Raw genomic sequence first — 13,625 nt, 5'->3', positions numbered from 1 at the left:
TGGAACTCAGGGCAGGGGACTTGAACTCACAACATGGATCTTAAACATGGGGTCTGGGCCTTGAACTTGCACCCTGGGCTGTGAACTGGAGCCCTAGACCTTGAACTCAGGACCTGGAAATTGAAATGGGGGCAGGGGCCTTGAACTCAGGGCCTAGGATTTTTACTCATGGCCTCAGACTGGTAATCTGGGCCTAGGAGTTGCGCTTGTGACATGGACCTTACATTCTTTGCCTGGGCTTTTAACTCAAAGCCTGAGACTTGAACTAAAAGACTTGACCTCTTAGCCTGGGAGTAGAATGGAGGCCCCAGGACTTGAACTCAGGGAAAAGGAGACCTGGGACTTCAATTTAGGGTCTGAGCCTTGAATTCATGGCCTGGGCCTTAAACTCATAGCTTTGGGTTAGTTTCATGGCCTGGTCCTTGAAGTCAAAGCCTGGGATTTGAACTCTTGGCCTGGGCATTAAACTTGTCTGGGTATTGAATTCAGGATCTGAGACTTGAATGCAGGTCTTGGGCCTGAAACTTGGAGGCTGAGCCTTGAACTCACAGAATAGGCTTTTAACTCATGGTATAGTACTTGAATTGGGACCTTGGACCTTGGACCTTGAACTTGGGGCCTGTGATATGAACTAGTTGACTGAACCTTGAACCTGGGTCTTGAACGGGGTGCCTGGGCCTTGAGCTGGGAAATGGGACTTAAACTCATAGCCTGGGCCTGAAACTCTGGGCCTGGACATTGAATGCACAGCCTTGTACATGAACTGGAAACCTGGAACTTGAACTTGTGGCCTGGGAATTAAAATTCAGACCTGAGCCTTTAACTCAGGGCCTGGTATTTTTATTCATGACCTTGGATTTGAACTCTGGCATGGTATTTGAACTCATAGCCTCAATCTGAACTCATAGCCTGAGCCATTGCCTCAAAGTCTGGGACTTGAACACTCACACTGAGGCTTGAACTCTGGGTCTTGAACTTGAACTGGGGTCCTGGACCCTGAATTCGGTGCAGGGGATTTGAATTCAAGTCCTGGGACTCAAACCTGGGGCTTGAGCTGTGGGCTGGGGCCTTGAAGTCACAGCTTAGGCCTTGAACTTATGGCCTGGTATTTGAACTGGGGCTCTGGGCGTTGAACTCAGGGTCTGTGATGAATTCAAAGGCCAGGGATTTTTACTCATGGCCTGAGACTGGTACTCTGCCCCTGAATTAGAATTTGTGGCCTGGATGATGAACTTGTAGCCTGGGCCTTAAACTCAAAGCCTGAGACTTGAACTCACAGACTGAGCCTTTACCTCTGGGCCTGGGACTTGAACTGGGGCTATGGACCATGAACTTGGGGCCAGGAACTTGAACTCGGGGACTGAGTCTTAAGTTTGGATTCTGAGCCTTGAAATTTGGGACTTGGCTTTAAACTGGGAACCTGGACCTTAAACTTAGGACCTGGGAATTGAATTCACAGTCTGGGTCTTGAACTCATGGCCTGGGACTTGAACTGGGACCATGGACCTTGAACAAGGGGCTTGGGATTGAATGTTGAGGCTGGGCCTTGAACTCACAGCTAGAGCCTAGGGCTCGGGCCTGGACCTTGATCTTGGGGTCTGGGCCTTGAACTCATAGCCCGGGCCTTTAACTCAAAGCCTGGGGCTTAAACTTATAAACTGAGACTTGAACTCTCAACCTGAGACTTGAACTGGGGCCTGGACCTTGAACCAGGGCTGGGGACTTGAACTGGGGCCTGGACTTAGAATTAGGAAACTGGGGCTTGAACCTACAGCCTGGGCCTTGAACTCATGGCCCTGGACCTTAAACTCAGTGAATTGAAATCAGGGCCTGGGCCTTGAACTTGTGGCCTAAGCCTTGAACTCACAACTGGGCCTTGAACTGGAGGCCTGGCCTTGAACTGGGGGCCTGGTACTTAATGTCGCGACTGCCTCGACCCGCAAGGATGACGCGACAACAGGTTCTTCTTTCAGGCGGTTTATTCAGGACCTTTTACAACATCTTCTCTCCTGCTTCTTCTGCCCGCTTCTTCCTGCTTCTCTTTCCCCCTGCCCCCGCGCTCCGGTTATAAGCCTCCTGGATGGCCAATCCCGAAGCGCCACATGGCTTATACCGATAGGGCTGCAAACACGGAAGCAAACTAGGAGCCAAGTCATAGCCATATAAGGAGTTGTTTTTTACAGAGAGCACTCGTCACCGGGAAGACGGAAGGCAGGAGCCAGAGCCATCTTTGGTTGCAGCCAAGCCAGCTACAATGTTGCTTTTGTGGCCTCATGGTCTTTGGGCACGGCTCCTGCAGCTCTCCACAACTTAAACTCATAGCTTGTGCCTGAAACTCTGGGCCTGGGCTTTGAACTTACAGCCTGGGCCTTGAACTCATGCCTGATATTTGAACTGGGGACCTGGATCTTGAACGTGGGGCAGAGGACTTGAACTACAGGCTTGGGCTTTGAAATAACAACCTGGTCCTTGAACTGGGGACTGTGACTTGTTATACTCTGGCCTGAGATTTTTACTCATGGCTTGGAACTTAAACTTTGAGCCTCAGATTAGTACTCATGGACTGGACCTTGAACTTGTAGCTTAGGTCTTAACTCAAAGGCTGAGACTTGAACTCAAAGACTGAGCCTTGAACTCATGCCCTGTGACTTGAACTGGGGCCCCAGTTCAAGGTCCAGGCCTCAGTTCAAGTCCCAGGTTGAGAGTTCAAGTCCCAGGCTGTGAATTCAAGTCCCAGGCTCTAAGTTCAAGGCCCAGGCCCTAGTTCAAGGCCCAGGCCACAAGCTGGAGTCCCAGGTTTCACCTTCTGCCACCTGAGTTCAAGGTCCAGGCCCTCAGTTCTAATACTGGGGTTCAAAGCCCAGTCTGTGATTTCGAGGCCCAGCCTCAGAGATTCAGTCCCAGGCATTGAGTTCAAGTCCCAGATCCTGACTTCAAGACTCAGGCCAGGAGTCCAAATCCCAGGCTTTGAGTTCAAGGCCCATACTATGAGACTAAGGCTGAAGCCATGATTTAAGGCCTAAGTCATGAATTTGAGGCCTAGGCTCCAAATTGAAGTCCCAATGTGTCCCTCCCTCCCTGAGTTCGAGGAAGGCAAGAGGTCAGGTCCCAGGCCATGAGTAAAGATCTCTGGTCCCAACATCAAGTCATAGGCTCCAAGTTCAAAGCCCAGGCTTTGATTACAATTCCTAGGCTCAAGTTCAAGGTCCTGGGCCCCAGTTAAAGTACCAGGCAGTAGGTTCAAGTCCCAGGCTGTGAGTTCAAGTCTATGAGTTAAAAGTCCCAGCCTTTCAGTTAAAGACCCAGATTATGAGTTCAAGGTCCAGGCACTCAGTTCAAGGCCCAGGCCTGAGTTTAAGGCCCTAGGCTGTAAGTTTAAGGATTAGACCTCAAAATCAAGTCTCAGGCAAGTAGATCAAAGCCCAGACTATGAGTTCAATGTTCAGGCAGGGATTTCAAGTCCCAGGTGCTGAGTTCAAGGCCCAGGAGGAGAGTTCAAGTTCCATGCCAAAAGTTCAAATCCCAGGCCCATAATTCAAATCAGGCTAATAGTTCAAGGCCCAGGCCCCAAGTTAAAGTCTCAAGCTCATGGTACAGGCTGTTAGACACTGAGTTCAAAGACCAGACCTGAATGCAAGGCCCAGACTGGGAGTTCAAGGCCTAAGCCATGAGTTCAAGGCTCAGGCCATGAGTTCAAGGTTAAGACCTGAGTTCAAGACCAAGGTCTGGGTGTTCAAGGTCCAGGATGTAAGTTCAAGGCTCAGGCCATGAATTGAAGCACCAAGCTCTGAATTTAAGGACCAGGCTGGAGGTCAAGGCCCAGGACCCAAGATTTAGGTCCAATATTGAAGTTCAAGCCCCAAGTCTTCAAGGCACAAGTTCTGGCCCCAGGCTTTGTAATCAAGGCTCAGGTCTTGTGTTCAAGGACTAGGCTATGAGTGCAGGACCCAGGGTGCAGGTTCAAGTCCCATGCCCTGATTTCAAGGCCCAGGCCTGAGTTTAAGTTCTAGACTGTGAGTTCAAGGCCTAGGCTGTAAGCTCAAGGCTTTGGCCCTGATATCAAGGCCCAGGCCCTGAGATTTAGGACCAGCTTCGCGTTCAAACCCCAGGCACTGAGGTCTAAGCCTAGGCTTTGAGTTCAAGGATCAGGACTCAAGTTCAAGGCCCAGCCTGTGAGTTCAAGGCCAGGATGTAATTCAAGTCCCATGGCCTGAGTTTAAGTTCCAGTCCAAAAATTCAAAACCTAAGCCCCAAATTTAAGGCCCATATCTGAGTTTCAGTCCCAGGCTATGAGCACAAGGCACTGAGTTCAAGGCCGAGGCCCTAAGATTTAGGCCCAGGATGTGAATTCTAGTTTTAAGCCCAGAGCTCAAGACTGAGGCTGTGAGCCCAAGGCCCAGGCTCTGAGCTCAAGATGAAGTCCGTGAGTTCAACTCCCAGGACCTGAGTTCAAGGTTCTCAGGGCTCTGGCCTCAAGAGTTAGGTCCAGGTTTCAAGGTCAAGCCTCAGGCTCCAAGATCAAGACCCAGGCTTTGAGTTCAAGGCTCAGGACTCAAGTTCAAGGCTTGTTCTGCAATTTAAGAACCGGAGTTCAAGGTCAAGTGCCAGGCCCTGAGTTCAGGTTCCAAGCCAAGAATTCAAGGCCTAGGCCCCAAGTTCAAGGTACATACCTGAGTTCAAGACCAAGGCTGCATGTTGAAAGCCCAGGCTGTAAGTTCAAGGCTCAGGCCATAAGTTCAAAACCCAGGTGCTGAGTTCAAGTGCTAGGCCCTGAGTTTAAGGCCCAGGCCTTGAGTTGAAGGGCCAAGCATGAGTTCAAATTCCAGGGCTCCAATTCAAGGTCGAGGCTGTGAATTCAAATCCCAGGACTCATGTTCAAGCTCCAGGGCTCGAGTTCAAGTTGCAAGCTGAGAGTTTAAGGCAAAGACCTGAATTCAACACCTGGGCTGTGAGTTCAAGGCCCAGGTACCACATTCAATGCCCAGACCTTAGTTCAAGGGCTAGGCTGTAAATTCAAGGCCTGGGTCATGAGAGTTCTAATCCCAGGTTCCAAATTCAAGTCTGAAGGCACAAGTTCAAGTTCCAGGACCAAAGTTGAAAGTCGGGGCCCTGAGTTATATACCCAGACATCAAATTTAAGGCCTATGCCCAGTGTTCAAGCCTGAGGCTCTGCATTCAAGGCTGAGAGTTTAAAGCCTAGGCTGAGAGTTCAACACTCAGGGCATGAGTTCAAGTCCTAGGCTTCAAGTTCAAGTCCCAGGATGAGAGATCAAGACCCAGGTTTCAAGTTCAAGTCTCAGGCATTGAGTTCAAGGCCAGGGCGCTGAGTGCAAGGCCCAGACCCCAAGGTCAATTCCCAGGCTTTGACTTCAAGATACAGGCCAGGAATTTAAGGCCCAGGCTTTGAGTTCAAGTGCGAGGTCATGAGTTCAAGCCCCAGGCCAATAAATCAAGGCCTAGGCCCCAAGTTCAAGGTCGAGGGTCACAGTTCAAGTCTCAGGCCATGAGTTCAAGATCCAGACTGTAGATTCAAGGCCAAGGCCCTAATTGGAAGGTCCAAGGCCCCACTTCAAGATCCATGTGCCCAGTTCAAGTCCCAGGCATCAAGTTAAATACTCAGGCTTTAAATCAAGGCTCAGGCTGTGAGATCAAGTCCCAGGTCATTAGTTCTAATCAAAGCCACAAGTTCAAGTTCCAGTCCATATGTTAGAGTTCAGATCTTCATGCTGGGGTCAGGGGTGAGGGGAACTGAAACAAAGATGATGTAGGGATGGATGCTAGAATATAGATGATAGATAAGAATAGGAAGAAAGCAGAAGGAAGTGTAGAAAGGGAGAAAGGATGGAAGGAATGAAGGAAAGTAGGAAGGAAGGTACAAAGGAAGGAAGGAAGGAACAAAGGAAGGAAGGAAGAGAAGAAGGAAAAAATGAAAGGAAGGGAAGAAGGTAAGAAATGGTGAAGGGGAAGGAAAGGATGAGGAGGAGGGAAAGTGAGAGGAGGAGGAGAAAAAAGAGGAAGAGAAGGAGGAAGAGGAAGAGGAGGAGGAACGGGATGGGTAGGGAAAGCATAAGGAGGAGAAGGAGGAAGGAGAAGGAGAGCTCAGACAAAGGAAGAATGAAGAAGCAAGAAAGAAGGGCTGGGAATGTGGCTTAGTGTTAGAGTGCTTGCATGCATAAATTTGCAGGTTCAATTCCTCAGTACCACATACACAGAAAAAGCCGGAAGTTGTGCTGTGGCTCAAGGGGTAGAATGCTAGCCTTGAGCAAAAGAAGCTCAGGTTCAGTGCCCAGGCCCTGAGTTCAAGTCTTTGGACTGGCAAAAAATGTAGCAAGAGAGAGAAGAAGGAGGAGGAGGACAAAAGGAAATAGATTGAAACAAAGAACCAAAAAGAGAAGCAGGAGGGATTGAAGAAGAAAGAGAGAAGAGAAGGAAAAGAGAGAAGAAGGAAGACTAAGGAGGAGGAGAAGGAAGAGAAGATGGAGGAGGAGGAAAAGGATGGGAAGAAGCAGATAGCAGAAAGAAGAGGAGAGGAGGAAAAGGGGAAGAGGAAGTGGAGGTAGAGAGAGGAGAAGGAGGATGAGATGTTGGAGGAGGAGGAACAAAGGAGAAGGAACATAGCAGGAGAGGAGCCTGAGGAGAAGAAGCAGGGGAGGAAGAGGAAGATAAGAGGTGGAGATGGAGAAGACAGAGCAGAACAGGAGGAAGAGAGGAAGGGGTGAGGCAGAGAAGAGTAAGAATATTTGAGGGAGGATGACATGGAGCATAGGGAGAGGAGGGAGAGAACCAGAGTACAGGGCCAGGTAGCTGTCCAGGTTGGTGCCCAGGTGTCTGCCAATACAGATCTCCAGGTAGGTGTCCAGGTGTCTATCCAGGTAGGTGTCCAGATGTCTATCCAGGTAAGTGTCCAGGCATGCAGGCTTCAGGAAGACCATGAACAGTGGGAGGCAGGTGAGCACCACTTTGGGCACATACATTAGGATACTTGTACTCATTAGCATAATCTAGTTTCCAGAAATAGCATGCACAACAGGAGATTCATGGTCACCAGGGAGCTCATGCTTCCAGAGGACATGGGCTATAGGAAAGGTGCACGCAGAGGCAGATACTCAGGATTCAAGGGGGCACTTGTGCAGCAAGGGGCCTGCCTTTTATGTGCCTGTGTGGGCATAACAGGAAGCTTGCACTTGCTAGCTTAGGGAATCACATGCTCCACAGCGTCCCATTCACAGTATGGCCATCAGAACCAGCACCACACTAGTGTCCCTGCACTCTTATATATCAACAGGCTGACAGGCATGGACTTGCACATGCTCACTAACAAGTTCATGCTCACCATCATGCACCTAGGCCCGAATAGGAGCTTGGCTGTGTTACTGGGGGACTGCATGTGTGTACTAGTAGGTCCAGACTCACCATCATGTGCATGTGCATGTTCAGGGGTGGCATATGCACACGAGTCAGGACATACAACCAGGAATTTTACTGGTACCAGAGGGCACCTGTGCTGGAGTCTGCCAAGACTCCCCAGCTTGGTTCATATGCATCTGGAGGGGCAGTCACACTAGGAAGAAATGTAGTATGGAGCATGAGGCACTCTGGGCCACGCCCATGTACAGTGAGATGAAATTCAACAAGATGGTGCCCATTTCTGCAACAACTGAAAATCAATGCTCTGGAAACAACAGCTACAAAACCATTGAGTGTTTCTACGGGTAGGATGGAGCCACCTGTGGACACTGGGCGGCACATTACGCTAGTGTTGCTTTTGTGCTCTGCAACTGTGGCTCTGCACCACCAGCTGGTGGCTCCAGGAGAAAATTGCACCCCAGGCTCTCTACATGGTCATATTAATTATATTGATAAGAATTTAAGTCAACTACTATATATTCAACTACGTTAATAAGGAATATGGAAAGTAACTAATGGAGAAACAGAAAATTCATTCTAAACACAGCAAGGCCTCAGGCGGGACAGGAGAGATTGAGCAGAGTGGGACTACTTGGAGTGGCCAGGCAAGGACAGTGAGGTCCCTTTTTCCTGAAATGATCCCTCAAACCATCAAAGGAAAATATCCTGCAGAAACAAGAACTAAACACGATGCTAGATTCTGTGAGCCTCTGGAGCCAAGCTGTGGCCATGTGTGGGCATAGCACCCAGTCTCCTGCTGGTCATTAGCTTCCTTGCCCCACCATGTACAGAATTACAGACATATAACTGTACTGTTAGCAGGGCATTGTTGGAAGTGAGATCTTTGGCCCCACTCCATGGAGATGTGCTGGCATAGCATGGGACCATCTGCAGGGCACTGTGGGAAATGAGTTCTCTGGGAACTCCTGGTATAGATTGCAGGCAAAAAAAAAACAGCTGCCTTCTGGGCATTGTGAATAATGAGCACTCTTACACCATCCTGTGGAGATGGTCAGGCACAGAATAACTCGTGGACATTTATGGACATCGCACTGGGCTAACAATACAACATTGTGGGAACTAAGCATTATGGTGCCACCCTGTGGAGATGTGTGGGATTAGCACTATGCCCGTAGCAGTGCATTGTGGAAAGTGAGCTCTCTCTCCCTGAGATCAAGGCCCAGGTCCTGAATTCCAGGCCCGCACTTTGAGTGCAAGGCCCAGGTTTTATGTTCAAGTACCAGGCCCCTTATTCCAGGTCCAGGGTCTCAGTTCAAGTCCCAGGCCATGAGGTCAAGACCCATGCTATGAGTTCAATTTCCAGGACCCAAGTTCAAGGTTTGGACCCAAGTATAGTCCCAGGCCATGAGTTCAAGTTCCAGTCTGTGAGTTCAACGTCCATGGCTGAGTTCAGAGTCCAGACTGCAAAGTCAAGTCCCAGGTCCCAAATTCAAAGTCCAGGGCCCCAGTTCAAGAACCAGTCTCTGAGTTGAAGCCCAGGCTGAGAGTTCAAGGTCCCAAGTTCAAGGTCCAGGGCTCCAGTTGAACTATATCACCATGAATTCAAGGCCTACGCTGTGAGTTCAAGGCCCAGCCCCCAAGTTTCATGCCCTGACTGAAATTTCAAGGCCCAGGTTCTGAGTCCAAGGCTCATACTCCACATTCAAGTCCTAGGCCCCTTGTTCAGGGTCCAAGGCCCCAGTTCAAGTACCAGTCCATGAGTGAGTTCAAGGCCCAGGGTATGAGTTCAAGGTTCAGGCCCAGGATATGTGTTCAAAGGCAAGACCCAATCCAAGGTTCAGGTCCCAATTTCAAGGCCTGTGTTGTGAATCCAAGGTCCAGGCCATGATTTCAAGGCCCAGGCCGAGAGTTCAAATCACAGAAATTTGAATTTGAGGCCCAGCTCATTAGTTTCAGGCCTAGGCAATGAGTTTAATGCCCAGAACCAAATTGAAGTCCTAGGCCCCAAATTTGAAGTCCAGGGGTGGCACTCCACCACCAAATTCAAGGTCTTGGGCCCCTGTTAAAGGCCTAGAGTTCAAGCTCAAATTGTGAATTCAAGGCCCAGGTCCCCAGAGCAAGGCCAGGTTGTAAGGTCAAGGTCACAAGTTCAAAAAACAGGCCCAAAGTTTAAGTCTCAGGCCCTGTGAAAATCCCAGTCCTGACTTGTTCAAGTCCCAGACCTCAAGTTCAAGGCTTGGGTTTTGAGTTCAAGGTGCTGGCCTCAAGTTCAATTCCCAGGCTCCAAGTTCAAGGTCCAGGGCCCCAATTCAGATACCATATCATGAGTTAAAGATCTCAGCTGTTAGTTCCGTGCGCAGGACCCAAATTCCAGGCCTAGGGCTCAAGTCAACTCCCAGATTACAAGTTCATGTTCCAGATTGTGATCTCAATGTGCAGGCCATGAGTACAAAAGTAAGCTTCAAATTCAAATCCTAGGGCCCAAGTTCAAGGCCCACCCCTATGATCAAGGGCCAGGCCTCGAGTTCAAAGCCCAAGTCACAAGTTCTAATCAGAGGCCCTGACTTGAAGGCCCAGGATCCAAATTCTAGGCCCAGGCCCTAAGTTAAATGCTCAGGACTTCAATTAAAGACTCAGGCCCTGAGTTCAAATCCCAGGCTTTGAGGTCAATGCCCATGCCCCAGCTTGAAGTCCCAGGCACTGAGTTAAAGGTACAGGGTGCCAATTCAAGAGCCAGGCCATTAGTTCAAGGCCCAGGCTGTGAGTTCTAGTTTCAGGCCCTGAGTTCAAGTTTCAAACCCCCAGTTGAGTCCCAGGCCTGGAGTTCAAACCCCAAGCACTGAGTTAAATGCTCAGGACCTGAGTTCAAGTCCAAGGTCCAGAATTCAAGTCCAAGTCCAAGAGTTCAAGGCTCAGGCCAGGAGTTCAAGACATAGGCTGTGAATTCTAGTCACAGATCATGAGGTCAATTTCCAAGCCATGAGTTCTGGCCCAGGCTGAGAGTTCAAGGTCCAGGCCCCCAGTTCAAGACCCAGGCCCAGTCTATGAATTCAAGTCCTAGGACCTGAGATCAAGGTGCAGGGCTTGAGTTCAAGTTCCAGGCTGCATGTTCAAGTCCCTTTAAGGCAAGGACCCAAGTTCAAGACCCAAGTTGTGAGTTCAAGTTGTACACTGCAAATTCAAGGCCCACACTAGGAGTTCAAGTCCCAGGTCTAGAGGTCAAGGCCTGGGCCCCGAGTTAAATGTCCAGGCCTGGAATTCAAGGTCCAGGCCCTGAGTTCAAGGCCAAGGCCCATAATTCAATATCTAGGCTATGAGTTCAAGTTAAAAGCCCAGGCCTACAGTTCAAGGTTCAGGCCATGAGTTCAAATCCTAGGTCCAGAGTTAAAATCCCAGGCCACCCACAAGTAAAATTTTCAGGCCCTGAGTTCAAGTCAGAGCCTGCATGTTCAAGGCCCAAGCCTTGAGATAAATTCAAAGGCTTTGAATTCAAGGCCCACACTCTGAGTTCAAGAACGAGGCTTTGCGTTCAAGGGCACGAGATTTTATCCCAGCTTGAAGTCCCAGGTACTGAGTTAAACTTCCCAGTTGTGAGTTCAAGTCCAAGGCTCCAAGTACAGTCCCAGGCAGTGAATTCAAGGCCTAGGCCCGGAGTTGTAGGCATAGGCTCTGAGTTAAAGTTCTAAGTACTGAATTCAAGGCCTAGTGTGAGAAGCCCTAAGATCAATTTCCAGACATTGAGTTCCAGGTTATGCCCCGAGGTCAAGTTCAAGGTCCAGGGTGGCAGTTCAAGTCCCATGCTTGACTTCAAGTTCCAGACTGATAGTTCAAGGCCTAGGACTTGAATTCAAGGTGTAGGGATCAGGCCCAAGTTCTGGGACCCAAGTATATGTTCCAGGCTGAGAATTCAAGGCAAGACCTGGGTCCATAGTTAAATGCCCAGGCATGGAAATCAAGGTCTATTTATTAGTTCTTCTGCCTAGACAGTATTCTTTCTATGGTCCTTAGAACCACAATAAATCAACCTTTAAGTATTTTTTATTACTTTCTTCACTTTTTTTAGTTTTTTTTACTTTCCTAGTGATAGCTAGGAAAAAGTTGAAAATGTTACCTTTGGAAAAGAAACAGGCTGAATCATTTGAGCATTAGAAAATTTCTCATTGTCATGAATGGTGCCTACCAAACAATGATACTAACACATCACAAAAATGAATCTTACTATTGCAAATTTACTAATGGAAATTGATTCACATTAAGTTTATATACTGCTTATACATAAAACTTTCATGTACATTCCCTGTCTCTATTCTGACATGAAGCTGACAGCATTGTTGTAAGGATAGAATTTGCCTCAGAATGATGTGTTTATTTGTTTTCATAGACAATGTCAATTGTCTGCAAAAATGTTCCTTTGTCTTCCTTGAAGATATCTTTGATCATTATATGTATCTTTTAATTCATGTCTTAGATTCATATTCAAAATGGGGTAGGATTTTTCAAAGCAACTACTCAGAAATGTTAAATGAAAAGATCAAGAAAGAGACAAATTCCCAGAAGGATTTTTATTTAATATAATGTACTTACATAGTATATTTATTTATTATAATATATTTATATAATATATTTTGATTTAGACAAACATTGTTAGTATGTGATAAAATATAAACATAGAAGATATAAATGTTTGTGAATGTGTGGGTTTATGTATATACACATAGGCTTAGGCTGGATGTTATAGTTAATCAACAATAATATAAATTACTTGCAAATTTCCTAGAACAAAGCTTATGATTGTAGAATTTTCAGTTAAAGACTCTGTTGTCAGATTTATGCAGAGCACAGGAAATTCAATTAGGTATTATTAAAACTACAAAGTTGGACTGGGAAGTTGACTCAGTGGTAGAGTGCTTACCTTGCATGCCTGAGGCCACACCACATAAGCAAAAAGAAAAAAGCTGGAAGTGGCACTGTGGCTCAAGTGGTAGAGTGCTAGCCTTGAGCTGAAGAGCTGAGGGACAGCGCCCAATCCCAGAGTTCAGGCCCCACAGCTGGATCCCCCAATAAATAAATAAATAATAAAATAAAACTACAAAGTTATTATTCAAAGTTTCAAAAAGCCGGATTAAATTGTGTACTACATATGGAAGGTGGTGCCTAGTCCATGTCACTGTCCTAATATTAGATAGATTGTCATTATTTTTCATAAATACCAGGCAATTGTATTTAAAAATCTCCTACCAAAGACTTGTGGGTATATATTAGGAAACTTTGTGAGTATTGAGTTTTTCAAATTTCCCTCTTTTGTGTTACCTGAGGAAGCATTTCAATTTTGGTATGCGTAGAACAACAGAAGGTGGCTTGATATAATTCTAACAGAACTAACATGGGACAAAAGTTTCAGAAGGCCATGATTTAACTTTAAATGGAGAATCTGCCAACATCCCTGAGCTAAACAAATAACATGGATACTTAGATTAAAGAAAGGATGGTATGGAGTGTTTGATATGAAGTTAATCAACCATACCAAACCAGAGAAGGAGCCCTCTCTGAAGTAAGTAGAAATGATTCCCATCAAAAGGCTTTTCAGAAGCAAATGATCAGGTTGTGTAAGTGTCTGGTGTGGGTGTGTTCATCATTTTTAAGATATGACAAGTAGAGCTCATGTAAGAATCATGATCTCAGGACTCTCAGGCCTACTTGTGCTTCTGTCAATTGAGTCAAACTATAAGACAATACCCAGCCTCTTCTTCTGCTGCTTAAATGAACTATAATTCATTTCAACTGTGCTAAAATTCAGTATATTTGATGTCTACATAGTATTCTTCCTATTATTAACCATCTTGCAATTCCATCTTCATTTTCATTCCTTCTGCTAAGTCAGCCGTGTTTTCTGTCTTCTATTGTTCTATTGTTACTTTTGCTAGCAGCATTTTTCAGTCCAAGTAATAGAGATAAATTTACACAATACATTCAAAAGAATTAAGCATATTGTACAGATAGAGTATCTTTCCACTAATTTTCTTCATAGAACTTGCCTAGTGTTAGTGACAATTACAAATAATTAGTGTACATTGTATGTGTTGGGAAAATATAACCTAATATGACATTGTGACTCATGCAAAAACATTTCAAAGATCATGGAAGTTGTACTTTAGTCAGTGGCATTTATGCCTTTATGAACATTTGCAATTTTACCAAGAACATTTAGTGCACACAGGCTTAGCAACAGGGAAAGTGATAAAATGAACCTTTTTATT

This window comes from Dipodomys spectabilis, unplaced genomic scaffold, assembly GCF_019054845.1.
Source record: "Dipodomys spectabilis isolate Male_0828 unplaced genomic scaffold, ASM1905484v1 ptg000120l, whole genome shotgun sequence".
In the NCBI taxonomy this organism is placed as follows: Eukaryota; Metazoa; Chordata; class Mammalia; order Rodentia; family Heteromyidae; genus Dipodomys; species Dipodomys spectabilis.
Note: the sequence above shows the minus strand (reverse complement) of the source record.